We start from the raw sequence: 16429 nt of genomic DNA, 5'->3' as shown, positions 1-16429 counted from the left end.
ACCATATGATCCAAGAATCCCATTCCTGGGTGTACATTTGGAGAAAACCATGGTTCGAAAGGATACATGCTTTCCAATGTTCATTGCAGCACTGTTTACAATAGGCAAGACATGAAAGCAAACAAAATGTCCATCGACAAAAGAATGGATAAAGAAGATGTGGTACATATATACAATGGAATATTATTCAGCCATTAAAAACAATGAAATAATGCCATTTGCAGCAACATGGATGGACCTGGAGACGATCAAACTGAGTGAAGTTAAGTCAGATAGAGAAAGACAAATATGATATCACTTATATGTAGAATCTGAAAAAATGATACAAGTGAACATACTTACAAAACAGGAACAGGCTCACAGACTTAGAAAATAAAGTTACGGTTACCAAAGGGGAAAGGTGGAGGGGAAAGATAGATTGGGAGTCTCGGATTAACATATACACACTACCATATTTAAAATAGATAACCAGCAAGGACCTACTGTATAGCACAGGGAAATCTGCTCAATATTCTGTAATAACCTAAATGGGAAAGGAATGTGAAAAAGAATAGATACATGTATATGTATAACTGAATCACTTTGCTGTACACCTGAAACTAACACAAAATTGTTAATCAACTATACTCCAATATAAAATAAAAATTTTAAGAATATAGCATAAATTACAGTTCTATTGACAGAATTGTTTTTTATGTTTTATCAGTGGTGTCAGAGGTTTCCCGATTTTATCAGCCTTATTGAGGTATATTTACATATAAAAACTGTATCCATGTACAGAGTGCAGTTAATTAATTGTGATGATAGATGTACACACTGTAAAACCACTGCCCAAATCAAGATACACATTTCCATCACCTCCAAAAGATTTCTTAAGCCCATTTAGAGTTTATCCCTCCCTCTGCACCCTACCCCAAGCAATCACAGATATGTTTTTGGTCAGTATAGATTAGTTTGTATTTTCTAGATATTTATATAAATGGAATCAAATGGTATGAACGTTTTTGTAACAGGCTTTTCTCAGCACAATGACTTACAGATTCAGACATATTATTACATATATCAGCAGTTTCTTCACTTTTATGCTGAGCATACAAATATTTAGGTAACAGATTAATGTGTTTTGATACTATTTTAAAGGGAATTTTAAAAAATAATGTTTCAATCATTTATAGCTAGTACATAAAGTCCAATTGACTTGTAAATATAAATCTACCATGCTCTGACCTTCTAAATTCACTTAATTCTAGTTGTTGTTTTGTATACTTCTTAGGATTTTCTATATAAACAATCATACCATCAGCAAATAGAGACAATATTATTTCTATCACTCTAATCCCTATGCCTTTTATTTACTTATTTTTCCTGCTTTATGTCAATGGCTACGTCCTCGATTGTAACCTCAAATAGAAGTGGTAGGAGTAGGCATCTATGCCTTCTTTCTGACCTTAGAGGGGAGCATTAAATATTCACTATTAAATATGATATTAATTGTAGGTTTTTACAGAAACTTTCTATCAGACTGAGAAAGTCCTTTGTCCATTTTTATTACTACTGTACTAAACATTTTTATTATGAATAGATGTTGAATTTTGTCAAATGCTTTTTCTGCATCTATTGATATGACCAGGGATTTTTGTCCTTTATTTTATTAATAAAAGTATTTTATTATCATGAAATAATCCTTTTTATTTCTGGTAGTACCCTTTGTCTTGAAGAATCGTTTTTTTCTGATTTTATTATATCTACTATCAAGTGTATTCTTGGAATTTCATATCTTTACCCATCTCTACTTTCAACTTACCTACATTTGTATATTGAAAGTGAGTCTTTTGGGGATAGCATATATTTGAGTGCTCGTTTTGTAATCTCTTATGATTATCCATGCCATATATATGGAGTGCTTAGTCCATTAATATTTAATGTAATATTGATATGGTTTGATTTTGTTGTACCATTTTACTGTGCTTTCTTTTTGTCCATTCTAATTTTGTGTTATTCTTTTCTTTCATTTCCTTGAATAGTTATTTTGATTATTTGAATAGTTTCTATATATATTAGTTTTATACATATAGAAACTCTTTGAATAAGGCATACTAATATGTACTGACTTTATACATATAACTGTTTGCATTTTTAATGGCTTCTCTAAAGATATATTATATATCTTTAATTGTTCACAGCCTAATCAGAGTTAACATTGTACCCATTCATGTGAAATATAAAGACCTTGCAATCATCTAGTTCCATATACCTCTTTTGATATCCTTTATGCTAGAATTTTCACATGCATTTAAAAATCTGTAAGAAAATATAGTTTTTGCTTGAAAAGTCATATATTTTAATGTAATAAAGAATAAAGATAGATGTGTATATATAATATATCCATATATTTATCACTCTTTATAGTATTGCAGTAGCTCCTTACTGTTTGAGTTTCCCTCTGCCATTAACTTTGACTTGAAGAATATCCTTTAGCATTTCTTGCAGTTCATATCTTCACATAACACTGTCTTTTAGTTTCCTTTTATCTGAAAATATCTCTAATTTGCATACTTTCTTGAAGGCTAGTGCCAATTATCTACTACATGTGGAAGTCTGTGTTGCTAGCTGTTTGTTTTTTCATTACTTTAATGATGATATTCCACTGCCTCTGCCTCCCATAGCTTCTGATGAGATGATCACAACCATTTAAAATATTGTTCCCTGTACATCATGTGCCATTTTTCTCTGGATTCTTTCAATATTTTCCTTGTATCTCTGGACTTCTGCAATTTGGATATGATATGCCTAGGCAGAGTACATTCACTGCATTTGTTCTGTGTAGATTTTGCTGCATATCTACCACATTTAAATTATTGTATTTCACCAAATTTGGAGCATATTTGGCCATTATTTCTTTAACTTTTTTTGCTCCCACATTTTCTTTTCTACTTTTGGGAATCCCATTACATTCATTCTAGACAATCTGATATTATGTAATATTTTCTGAGGTTCTGCTTGTTTTTTTATTTTAATATAATTTTCTCTTTGGCCCTCAGCCTGGATAATTTCCATTGAACAATTTTAAACTCTATTTGGTATTTCCTCTGTCAGCACCATTCTGCTATTAATCCCATCGAGTCTGGATAATTTCCAGTGAACAATTTTAGAGTCTATTTGTTCTTTCCTCTGTCAGCTCCAAGCTACTATTAATCCCATCGAGTCTACTTTTTATTTCACATATTTTGTTTCTGTTTCTATAGTTTCCATTTTCTATTTATTATTTTTACTTAGCATTCTTTTTTTCAAATCTTTATTGGAGTATAATTGCTTTACAATAGTATGTTAGTTTCTGCTTTATAACAAAGTGAATCAGCTATAAATGTACATATATCTGCATATCTCTACCCTCTAGCATTGCCCTCCCAGCCTCTCTATCCCACCCCTCTAGGTGGTCCAAAACATCAAGCTGATATCCCTGTGCTATGCGGCTGCTTCCCACTAGCTATCTATTTTAAATTTCATAGTGTATATATGTCCATGCCACTCTCTGACTTTGTCCCAGCTTACCCTTCCTCCTCCCTGTGTCCTCAAGTCCATTCTCTACGTCTGTGTCTTTATTCTTCTCCTGCCCCTAGGTTCTTCAAAACCATTTTTTTTTTTAGATTCCATATATATGTGTTAGCATACGGTATTTGTTTCTCTCTTTCTGACTTACTTCATTCTGTATGACAGTCTCTAGATCCATCCACCTCATTACAAATAATTCAATTTCGTTTATTTTTATGGCTGAGTAATATTCCATTATATTACCATTCCAATATATGTGCCACATCTTCTTTATCCATTCATCTGTTGATGGATGCTTAGGTTGCTTCCATGTCCTGGCTATTGTAAAAAGAGCTGCAATGAATATTGTTGTACATGACTCTTTTGAATTATGGTTTTCTCAGGGTATATGCAAAGTAGTGGGATTGCTGGGTCTTATGGTAGTTCTATTTTTAGTTTTGTAAGGAACCTGCATACTGTCCTCCATAGTGGTTGTATCAATTTACATTCCCACCAACAATGCAAGAGGGTTCCATTTCTCCATACCCTCTCCAGGATTTATTGTTTGTATATTTTTTGATGATGGCCATTCTGACTACTGTGAGGTGATACCTCATTGTAGTTTTGATTTGCATTTCTCAAATGATTACTGATATTGAGTATCCTTTCATGTGTTTGTTGGCAATCTGTACACCGTCTTTGGAGAAATGTCTCTTTAGGTCTTCTGCCCATTTTTGGATTGGGTTGTTTGTGCTTTTTTTGATATTGACCTGCATGAGCTGTTTGTAAATTTTGGAGATTAATCCTTTGTCAGCTGCTTCATTTGCAAATATTTTCTCCCATTCTGAGGATTGTCTTTTGGTCTTCTTTATGGTTTCCTTTGCTGTGCAAAAGCTTTTAAGTTTCATTAGGTCCCATTTGTTTATCTTTGTTTTTATTGCCATTTCTCTAGGAGGTGGGTCAAGAAGGCTCTTGCTTTGATTTAGGTCATAGAGTGTTCTGCCTATGTTTTCCACTAAGAGTTTTATAGTGTCTGGCCTTACATTTAGGTCTTTAATCCATTATGAATTTATTTTTGTGTATGGTGTTAGGAAGTGGTCTAATTACATTCTTTTATATGTAGCAGTCCAGTTTTCCCAGCACCACTTATTGAAGAGGCTGTCTTTTCTCCATTGTATATTCTTGCCTCCTTTATCAATGATAAGGTTACCATATGTGCATGGATTTATCTCTGGGCTTTCTATCCTGTTCCATTGATCTATATTTCTGGCTTTGTGCCAGTACCATACTGTCTTGATTACTGTAGCTTTGTAGTATAGTCTGAAGTCCAGGAGCCTGATTCCTCCAGCTCCATTTTTCTCTCTCAAGATTGCTTTGGCTATTCAGGGTCTTTTGTGTTTCCATATAAATTGTGAAAATTTTTGTTCTAGTTCTGTGAAAAATGCCATTGGTAGTTTGATAGGGATTGCACTGAATCTGTAGATTGCTTTGGGTAGTATAGTCATTTTCACAATGTTGATTCTTCCATTCCAAGAACATGGTATATCTCTCCATCTGTTTGATTCAACTTTAATTTCTTTCATCAGTGTCTTATAATTTTCTGCATACAGGTCTTTTATCTCCTTAGGTAAGTTTATTCCTAGGTATTTTATTCTTTTTGTTGCAGTGGTAAATGGGAGTGTTTCCTTAATTTCTCTTTCAGATTTTTCAATATTAGTGTAAAGGAATGCAAGAGATTCCTGTGCACTAATTTTGTATCCTGCTACTTTGCCAAATTCATTGATTAGCTCTAGTAGTTTTCTGGTAGCATCTGTAGGATTCTCTATGTATAGTATCATGTCATCTGCAAAAGTGACAGCTTTACTTCTTCTTTTCCAAATTGGATTCCTTTTATTTCTTTTTCTTCTCTGATTGCTGTGGCTAAAACTTCCAAAATTATGTTGAATAATAGTCGTGAGAGTGGACAACTTTGTCTTGTTCCTGATCTTGAAGAATCCTTGCATTCCTGGGATAAACCCCACTTGATCATGGTGTATGATCCTTTTAATGTGCTGTTGGATTCTGTTTGCTAGTATTGTGTTGAGGACTTTTGCATCTATGTTCATCAGTATTATTGGCCTGTAGTTTTCTTTCTTTATGACCTCTGTGTCTGGTTTTGGTATCAGGGTGATGGTGGCCTCGGGGGATGAGTTTGGGACTGTTCCTCCCTCTGCTATATTTTGGAAGAGTTTGAGAAGGATAGGTGTTAGCTCCTCTCTAAATGTTTGATAGAATTCAACTGTGAAGCCATCTGGTCCTGGGCTTTTGTTTGTTGGAAGATTTTTAATCACAGTCTCAATTTCAGTGCTTGTGATTGGTTTGTTTATGTTTTCTATTTCTTCCTGGTTCAGCCTCTGAGGTTGTGCTTTTCTAAGAATGTGTCCATTTCTTCCAGGTTGTCCATTTTATTGGCATATGGTTGGTGGTAGTAATCTCTCATGATCCTTTGTATTTCTGCAGTGTCAGTTATTACTTCTCCTTTTTCATTTCTATTTCTGTTGATCTGAGTCTTCTCCTTTTTCTTGATGAGTCTAGCTAATGATTTGTCAATTTTGTTTATCTTCTCAAAGCACTAGCTTTTACTTTTATTGATCTTAGCTACTGTTTCCTTCATTTGTTTTTCATTTATTTCTGACTTGATCTTTATGATTTCTTTCTTTCTGCTAACTTTGGGGTTTTTTTGTTCTTCTTTCTCTAATTGCTTTAGGTGTAAGGTTAGGTTGTTTATTTGTGATGTTTTTTGTTTCTTGAGGTAGCATTTTATTGTTATAAACTTCCCCCTTAGAACTGCTTTTGCTGCATCTCATAGGATTTGGGTCATCGTGTTTTCATTGTCATTTGTTTCTAGGTATTTTTTGATTTCCTCTATGATTTCTTCAGTGATCTCTTGGTTATTTAGCAGTGTATTGTTTAGCCCTCATGTGTTTGTATTTTTTTACAGATTTTCTTTCCTGTAATTGGTATCTAGTCTCATAGCATTGTGGTCGGAAAATACTTGATACAATTTCAATTTTCTTAAATTTACTAAGGCTTGATTTGTGTCCCAAGATATGATCTAACCTGGAGAATGTTCCGTGAGCACTTGAGGAGAAAGTCTATTCTGTTGTTTTTGGATGAAATGTCCTAAAAATATCAATTAAGTCCATCTTTTTTCATGTATCATTTAAAGTTTGGGTTTCCTTATTTATTTTCATTTTGGATGATTTGTCCAATGGTGAAAATGGGGTGTTAAAGTCCCCTACTCTGATTGTGTTACTGTCAATTTCCCCTTTTATGGATGTTAACATTTGCCTTATGTATTGAGGTGCTCCTATTTTGGGTGCATAAATATTTACCATTGTTATATCTTCTTCTTGGATTGATCCCTTGATCATTATGTAGTGTCCTTCTTTGTCTCTTGTTATAGTCTTTATTTTAAAGTCTAATTTGTCTGATATGAGAATTGCTACTGCAGATTTCTTTTGATTTTCATTTGCATGGAATATATTTTTCCATCCCCTCACTTTCAGTCTGTATGTGTCCATAGGTCTGAAGTGAGTCTCCTGTAGACAGCATATATATGGGTCTTGTTTCTGTATTCATTCAGCCAATCTATACCTTTTGGTTGGAGCATTTAATCCATTTACATTTAAGGTAGTTATCGATATGTATGTACCTGTTACCATTTCTTAATTGTTTTGGGTTTGTTACTGTAGGTCTTTTCCTTCTCTTCTGTTCCCTGCGTAGAGAAGTTCCTGTAGCATTTGTTGTAAAGCTGGTTTGGTGGTACTGAATTTTTTTAGTTTTTGCTTGTCTGTAAAGGTTTTAATTTCTCCGTCAAATCTGAATGAGATCCTTGCTGGGGAGACTAATCTTGGTTCTGTTTCATCACTTTAAATATATTCTGTCACTCTCTTCTGGCTTGCAGAGTTTCTGATGAAAGGTCAGTTGTTAACCTTATGGGGATTCCCTTGTATGTTATTTGTTATTTTTCCCTTGCTGCTTTTAATATTTTTCTGTCTATTTCATTTTTGATAGTTTGATTAATATGTGTCTTGGCATTTTTCTCCTTGGATTTATCCTGTATGGGTCTCTCTGAGTTTCCTGGACTTGATTGACTATTTCCTTTAACATATTCGGGAAGTTTTCAACTATAATCTCTTCACATATTTTTTCAGTCCCTTTCTTTTTCTCTTCTTCTTCTGGGACCACTATAATTCGAATGTTGTTGTGTTTAATGTTGTCCCAGAGGTCTGTGAGACTGTCCTCAGTTCTTTTCAATGTTTTTTCTTTATTCTGCTCTGCAGTAGTTATTTCCACTATTTTATATTCCAGGTCACTTATCCGTTCTTCTGCCTCAGTTATTCTGTTATTGACTCCTTCTAAAGAATTTTTAATTTCAGTTATTGTGTTGCTCATCAGTGCTTGTTTACTCTTTAGTTTTTCTAGGTCCTTGTTAAATGTTTCTTGTACTTTCTCCATTCTATTTCCAGGATTTTGGATCATCTTCAGTATCATTACTCTGAATTCTTTTTCAGGTACACTGCCTACTTCCTCTCCATTTGTTTGTTCTGGTGGGTTTTTACCTTGCTCCTTTATCTGCTGTGTATTTCTCTGTCTTCTCATTTTGCTTAACTTACTGTGTTTGGGGTCTCCTTTTTGCAGACTGCAGGTTCGTAGTTTCCATTGTTTTTGTTGTCTGCCCCCAGTGGGTTGTGTAGGCTTCCTGGTGGAGGGGACTGATGCCTGTGTTCTGGTGGATGAGGCTGAATCTTGTCTTTCTGGTGGGCAGGACCATGTCTGGTGGTGTGTTTTGGGGTGTCTGTGACCTTATTTTGATTTTAAGCAGCCTCTCTGCTAATAAGTGGGGTCGTGTTCCTGTCTTAATAGTTGTTTGGCATAGGGTGTCCAGCATTGTAGCTTGCTGGTCTTTGATTGGAGCTGAGTCTTAACATTGAGATGGAGATCTCTGGGAGAGCTTTCACCATTTGATATTATGTGGAGACGGGAGGTCTCTGGTTGACCAATATCCTGAACTGGGCTGTCCAATTTCAGAGGCAGAGGTCTGTCACCCAGCCCAAGCACCACAACCCTGTCAGCCACATGGCTCTGAAGAAAAGGGAGAAAAAAGAAAGAAAGAAAGAAAATGCAATACAATAAAGTAATTAAAATAAAAATTAAAAAGTAATTAAAGAAAAAGGAGTGCAACCAAACCAAAAAACAAATACACCAATGATAACAAGCAATAAAAATTATACAAAAACAAACAAACAAACAAAACCGGACAGATCGAACCCTAGGACAAATGGTAAAAGCAAACCTATCTAGACAAAAATCACACAAAGAAGCATACACATACAAAAAGGGAAAAAGGAAAAAATATATATATCTATATATAAAAAAATGGAAGAGAGCAACCAAATCAATAAACAAATCTACTAATGATAATAAACTCTAAATATTAAGCTAAGATAAACATAAAACCAGAAAAAAATTAGATGCAGACAGCAAACCCCAAGTCTACAATTGCTCTCAAAGTCCACCACCTCAATTTTGGGATGATTTGTTGTCTATTCAGGTATTCCACAGATGCTTCAGGTTACAGCAAGTTGATGGTGGAGATTTAATCTGCTGCTCCTGAGGCTGCTGGGAGAAATTTCCCTTTCTCTTTGTTCACACAGCTCCTGGGGTTTGGCTTTGGATTTGGCCCTGCCTCTGTGTGTAGTTCGCCTTAGGGCATCTGTTCTTAGTTCAGACAGGACCGGGTTAAAGTAGCAGCTGATTAGGGGACTCTGGCTCACTCAGGCTTGGGGGAGGGAGGGGTACAGAATGCGGGCTGAGCCTGCAGTGGCAGAGGTTGGCGTGACGTTTCAACAGCCTGATGCGTGCTGTTTGTTTTCCCAGGGAAGTTGCCTCTGGATCACGGGACCCTGGCAGTGGTGGGCTGCAGAGGCTCCTGGGAGGGGAGCTGTGGACAGTAACCTGTGCTTGCACACAGGCTTCTTGGTGGCTGCAGCAGCAGCCATAGAGTTTCATGCCCGTCTCTGGTGTCTGTGCTGATAGCTGCGGCTCACGCCCATCTCTGGAGCTTGTTTAGGCGGTGCTCTGAATCCCCCCCCTTTCCTCGTTTACCCTGAAACAATGATCTCTTGCCTCCTAGGCAGTCCCAGGTTTTTTCCTGGACTCCCTCCCAGCTAGCTGTGGCACACTAGCCCCCTTCCGGCTGTGTTCATGCCAACCCCAGTTCTCTCCCTGGGATCTGACCTCTGAAGCACGAGCCTCAGCTCCCAGCCCCCACCCGCCCTGGCTGTTGAGCAGACAAGCCTCTCAGGCTGGTGAATGCTGGTTGGCACCGATCCTCTGTGCAGAAATCTCTCCGCTTTGCCCTCTGCACCCCTGTTGCTGCGCTCTCCTCTGTGGCTCAGAAGCTTACCCCCCGCCACCCGCTGTCTCTGCCAGTGAAGGGGCTTCCTAGTGTGTGGAAACTTTTCCTCTTTCACAGCTCCCTCCCAGAGGTGCAGGTCCTTTCCCTATTCTTTGTTTTTTTTTTTTTTTTATTCGTTTTTCTTTTTCCCTACCCAGGTACATGGGTTTTTTTTGCCTTTGGGGAAGTCTGAGGTCTTCTGCCAGCATTCAGTAGGTGTTCTGCAGGAGTTGTTCCACATGTAGATGTATTTCTGATGTATTTGTGGGGAGGAGGGTGATTTCTATGTCTTACTTCTCCACCATCTTGAAGGTCTCTCTCAGCATTTTCTATTTCTATCTAGTATTTTTCTTTTTTTGATTGAAATTTTCTATTTTTTTTCTTTTCTTCCTAGTGTATTTTCCTTTGCCTCACTTGTTATCATCATAAGAGATGCTTTAAAGTCCTTGTCTGACAATTCAACATGAGGGACATCTTAAAACTGACATCTGTTTATTTTCCTTTAAGAAGAATGAATTACAGTTTCTCAGTTCTTCTTATTTAAGTAACTTTGGATTATATTCTGGACATTGTTAGAGTTGTGTTGTTGATGGTCAACATTCTGTTATATTCCTATAAAGGATGTTCTTCTTTTTAAAGCAAAAGATTACCTTGCTTATGGTCAAATTGTAAACATTTTGTCACCTATTGGAGGCAGCACCTCAAATCTTAGTTTCCTCTTTTTAGCCTTAGTTGAAAGCTGCTTTAAGTCTTTCCCATACTTGCATGATTCAGTGGTTAGCCAGAGATGTGGGGAGAGTTTACACACAGAACTTGGGGATTCCTTCTGTGCCTTGCTCCTTCCCAGGATTCCATCTTCACTTTCTAGGAGTGTGATTGCCCTAGTTTTATCTTCTGTTTCTTTAGGCCAGAAAAATATGTGGGATTTTACCAGACTTCTAACTTCCTTGAGCTACACTGGGATTGCAGGCTGTCTTCAAACTAATGTCATAAAAATGGGAAACCACCCATGCTGTGACCATGTTCCAAGTTTTACATCCTCTTTAAAAAACACACACACAAACTTTTCTCACTTTTATCTTTTTAAAAAGTTTATCCAGATTTAATGTTTGTTATCTTTAAGATGATTCACTCTTTAGAAGATTTTTTTGGCCATATTTGAAGAGGAATTCCTTGGGATAGAAAAATGTAATCCTTTTCTCAGAAGGCAGTAATATCTCTCTTGGATAGATTCCCAAACATATGTTACTGTGTAAAAACATTATCTGAGAGATTAGATACTCATCAAAATAAGATTTCCAAAAAATAGGCATCCCAAAATACAAAGAATTACAAAGAAAAAAGCAGAATTGGGCAAAATCTTAAAAAAGCCTAAGGTATTTTTTTTTCCAATTGGATATATAGCTTGTGATTTTTTTGAACTGGATTTTATTTTGGTTGTTGCCTGTACCCCCTCCAGATGGCACAATATAAATTATCTGTCTTAGAGAAAAGCAAAGAGAGAGGCACTGTCTGAACACGGGGCTCTCGAGAATCTAATGTGCAAACAGAATTTCCTCCTCAATTAAAGTTGCTGCCTCTGAACTCCTTGTAACAAATAACTTAACTTTTTTTTTTATATTAGATGCATATCTAATCCTAAGAACTCAATCAACAAGACTGTTTCCTTTCAATTACAAATTATATTTTATGATTGTGAATAAATGAATTTATTCTTGTAAAGTAAAAATCCTCATAGGATATATGTTTAGAATTTTGATCCAAAGCTGAAATTAAAATTTTCATTGATTTTGAGAATCAAGTATGCGTAGGTTACAGATCAAACTGCTTAATGCTCTCTAGAGACTTAAAAATAATTTATTACTTTTAAAACTAGGGAAAATCAATGTCTTTAATATGTTTATATTTTTAACAATGAAAGTCTAGTTGTTGGGTAATACTGACAGTTGGGTATTTTAGGCAATTCATCTTGAATTAGGCATGGTGAGAATGCCAAAAAAGATGTTACCTGAAGTCACATGGAATGATAGCTGACCAAGAATTCCATAGCTGGGCAACTTACAATACAAAAAAATTGGTTTCCATTTGAGATATTATAACAGTGAAAAGTTACCTTGTATTTCTATTCTTTCATTTACTTCACTTACTAAAATAGGTATAAGTATTAATTCATCTCATGATTAATTTTTTTGAGGTTTACTGCCTTGATGAAATTCTAATTTCAGATACTTCTGAGTCATTTAGATAATAAATCCAAATTTTTACTCAATTTTTCATTTAATGAGAGAAAAACCATTCCAAACACTTATAGTAATAAAAGATACTTCAGTGACTGGCCTTCAAAATTATAGAAGTTATCTGTAATATTTTACATATTCCTTTGAAAAGTTGCATAGTACTGAACCTCCAGGTTTCATTTTTCATAGTAAATATACCAGTCATTAAATTCACTGCTTAATCTTTGTTGATGAAACAGGGCATCATGAGTATGATATATCAAAGCATATAGTTATGTTTTCCAATTCATATTTATAATAGTGAAAGAAATATTGCTGCAGAGGAAACTTTGGGTCTATTTCATTTCTGACTATAGTTTTAAAGGAGGTTTTATATTAGAACATAATGCAACTTTCTATTTTGAAATCTTTTGACCTAATTCTTATTTTAAACGTTACCAATTATCATCATATTTCATCTGTCTGTGTTAAGGTTCTAGATTTAATTTACTTTTAATGCTTTGGAATTAAAATAATTTTTAAAAACTAATTTTTCTATTACATTATATCTGAGAATAATTTGTTTAAAAGACTAATACTAGAAATGGCTTTTGCTTTTACAAAGGATTTTGATCATCAAAACTTATCAGAGCACTAACAGCTAAAAAAAGAAGGGACTTAGATATTGTGAGGAAAACACAATTTATTTTAATTAAATGTCTCACATTTCAAGCTTACTCAGTTCACAAATCTCAGCCAAGGTTTCCTCAATTTTAAATCTATTTATTAATCAAAATGACTTTCTCCATTATTCATTCATTATTTACTTTTATTAACCTTCAGTTTGAAGGTTTATATTTTCATACATATCCTTTGCACCGCAGCCTAGGTTGTGTGTGTTTTGGTGCACGTATCATGTATTTTTCCTTCAAACCATTTCTTTGAAAAAAAAAAAAATAGAAAGTGTCCTAAAATAGCAAGCCTCTGAACGACTTTTGCAGTCAAGTTTGCCGTTGGGTTTGCTCCACTCAGTGCTCACTAGTCTAACGAGACATGCAGGGTCTGTGCCAGAGAGAAGCACCTGGCCTCAGGCCAGGACACTGCCTATTCAGCCAGTCTCAGTATACCTCTCTGAGACTGAGAATATGCTTAGAAACTGCCAGGATCAGCTGAATGGTAAAATATTTCAGATGTGTTGAAGGAAAACAATAAACCATCAAGATAAACACAACATCATTAGGGTGCTTGATGGGCATCCTCGAATAAGATGTTGAGCTATGAATACTGTGTGTTTATCTTTGCCCACAGGACATAAATCAATTCTGTAATTTGGTAACAAAGTAAAAGAGTATTGTTTTACTCTCCAGCTGGATTCCTGGGGAAAAAATAGTATTATTTCAAAGTGAAAATATTGTATTAAACATATTTCTTTACCAATAACTTAGCTTTCAACATTTAAACTCACACATCGCTATTTTATTCTAGTGTTTGGGTAAAAATGCCAGTAAAAACAGGCTTTCCTTTACCATCTTCTGAATAACAAACTATCATTTGGAACCCCTTCCTCATAATAAGCCTTGTATGCTATAACAAGAAAATGTTTGGAGACCCAATAAAAGTGAGCATGCTAATTTAGTGCACTGAATACATTCTGGTGTTGAGTCTCAGTGAGTTATTAATGATGAAATGGTGAATAAAGATTTAAAAAAAATATTTCAAAAATATATATCTGCTATTATTTTATGAAAAAAAAAAGAAAAGAGAAACATCGCAAAATTGTGTATTGCCACAGAATAGATCTTATTGGTATCTCAGAGACATGAAAACTCTGTGAGGAGTTATATTGAAAATCCACCTGAGGGGATGATATGAAACCACTTCTTCTTATCTTGCAACTTTTAAAATACCATTTGAAAGTTAAACAGAAAAAAGGAGATCTTTAAAAAATGCTTTCTAAAGTTATAAAATTTCAGAGTTAAAAATGAGTGGATCATAGAGATTTATGTGTGTTTTAACTAACTTCTTACATTTCACATTTATATATACATGACAAAAACATATCAGGGAAGTTAAGGAGCAAGTACACAAAATATATTTGGCAGAACAATGATCATAATCTCAATCTTCTGGTTTTCTATACACCACTATTTATAATGAAGAAAATTTAGATTTTCTTGTTTTCCTCTTTAGAGACTCACACATGAATTTTGTATAATAATTTCAAATAAATAAGAGAAACTGTTTTATGAAGAATATTAAAGCTGGCAAAACATATAAAAGTTGGATAGAGTGTTATGGTTTTCTCGGGATATATGCCCAGGAGTGGGATTGCTGGATCATATGGTAGCTCTATTTTCAGTTTTTTAAGGAAACTCCATACTGTTCTCCATATTGGCTGTACCAGTTTTCATTCCTACAAACAGTGTAGGAGGGTTCCCTTTTCTCCATACCCTCTCCAGCATTTATTGTTTGTACATTTTTTGATGATGGCCATTCTGACCAGTGAGAGGTGACACCTCATTGTAGCTTCGATTTGCATTTCTCTAATAATTGGTGATATTGAGCATCTTTTCATGTGCTTTTTTAACCATCTGTACGTCTTCTTCGGAGAAATGTCTATTTAGATTTTCCACCTATTTTTTTTGATTGGGTTGTTTGTTTTGTTTTTTTGATATTGAGCTTAATGAGCTGTTTGTATATTTTGGAGATTAATCCCTTGTCTCATTTGCAGATATTTTCTCCCATTCTGAGGGTTGTCATTTCGTTTTGTTTATGGTCTCCTTTGCTGTGCAAAAGCAAGCTGTAATTCAAAAAGACACATGCACCCCAATGTTCATTGCAGCATTGTTTACAATAGTCAGGACATGGAAGCAACCTAAATGTCCATTTAAAGAGGAATGGATAAAGAAGGTGTGGTACATATATACAATGGAATATTACTCAGCCGTAAAAATGTACAAAATAATGCCATTTTCAGGAACATGGATGGACTTGAGATTATCATATTGAGTGAAGTAAGTCAGACACAGAAATACAAATATCATATGATATCACTTAAATGTGGAATCTAAAAAAAGGCCACAAATGAACTTATCTACAAAACAGAAATAGAGTTACAGATGTAGAAAATAAACTTATGGTCACTGGGGGTAAAAGGGGAGGAGGGATAAATTGGAAGATTGGGATTGAGACATACACACTACTATATATAAAATAAATAGGGGCCTACTGATAGCACAGGGAACTCTACTCAATACTCTGTAATGGCCTATATGGAAAAAGAATCTAAAAACGAGTCGATATATGTATATGTATAACAGATTCAATTTGCTGTACACCTGGAAACTAACACAACATTGTAAATCAATTATACTCCAATAAAAATAAAAAAAATAAAAGAAACATATTGAAAAATAATAAAATACTAAAATTACTCATATTCTAAAATTAAAAAGTTGGACAGAGTATTCCCTGCTCATTTCCTTCTTAAAGGCAAGTGCTTAAATGAGAGTGAAACCAATACACAATAATATACGTTAAGATATGTTTGGAGGAGGGACCTTCAAGATGGCAGAGGAGTAAGACGTGGAGATCACCTTCCTCCCCACAATTATATCTGAAATACAGATATGTGGAACAACATGTGGAACAACTCCTACAGAACACCTACAGAATGCTGGCAGAAGACCTCAGACTTCCCAAAAGGCAAGAAACTCTTCATGATAGCAGGGAAGCTTTGGAGCCACAGAGGAGAGCGCAGCAACAGGGGTGCAGAGGGCAAAGCTGAGAGGTTCCCACACAGAGGATTGGTGCTGACCAGCACTCACCATCCTGACAGGCTTGTCTGCTCACCAGCTGAAGTGGGTGGGGGCTGGGAGCTGAGGCAGGCTTCGGAGGTCATATCCCAGGGAGAGGACTGGGGTTGGCTGCATGAACATAGCCTGAAGGGGGCTAATGCATCACAGCTAGCTGGGAGGGAGTCCAGGAAAAAACCTGGGACTGCCTAGGAGGCAAGAGATCATTGTTTCGGGGTGCGCAAGGAGAGAGAATTCAGAGCACCACCCAAACAAGCTCCAGAGGCCGGCACGAGCCACAGCTATCAGCACGGACACCAGAAATGGGCATGAAATGCTAAGGCTGCTACTGCAGCCACCAAGAAGTTTGTGTGCAAGCACAGGTTACTATTCACACCTCCCCTCCCGGGAGCCTGTGCAGCCCGCCACTGCCAAGTTCCCGTGAT

The sequence above is a fragment of the Neophocaena asiaeorientalis genome, unplaced genomic scaffold, assembly GCF_003031525.2.
Source record: "Neophocaena asiaeorientalis asiaeorientalis breed wild unplaced genomic scaffold, Neophocaena_asiaeorientalis_V1.1 scaffold170, whole genome shotgun sequence".
In the NCBI taxonomy this organism is placed as follows: Eukaryota; Metazoa; Chordata; class Mammalia; order Artiodactyla; family Phocoenidae; genus Neophocaena; species Neophocaena asiaeorientalis.
Note: the sequence above shows the minus strand (reverse complement) of the source record.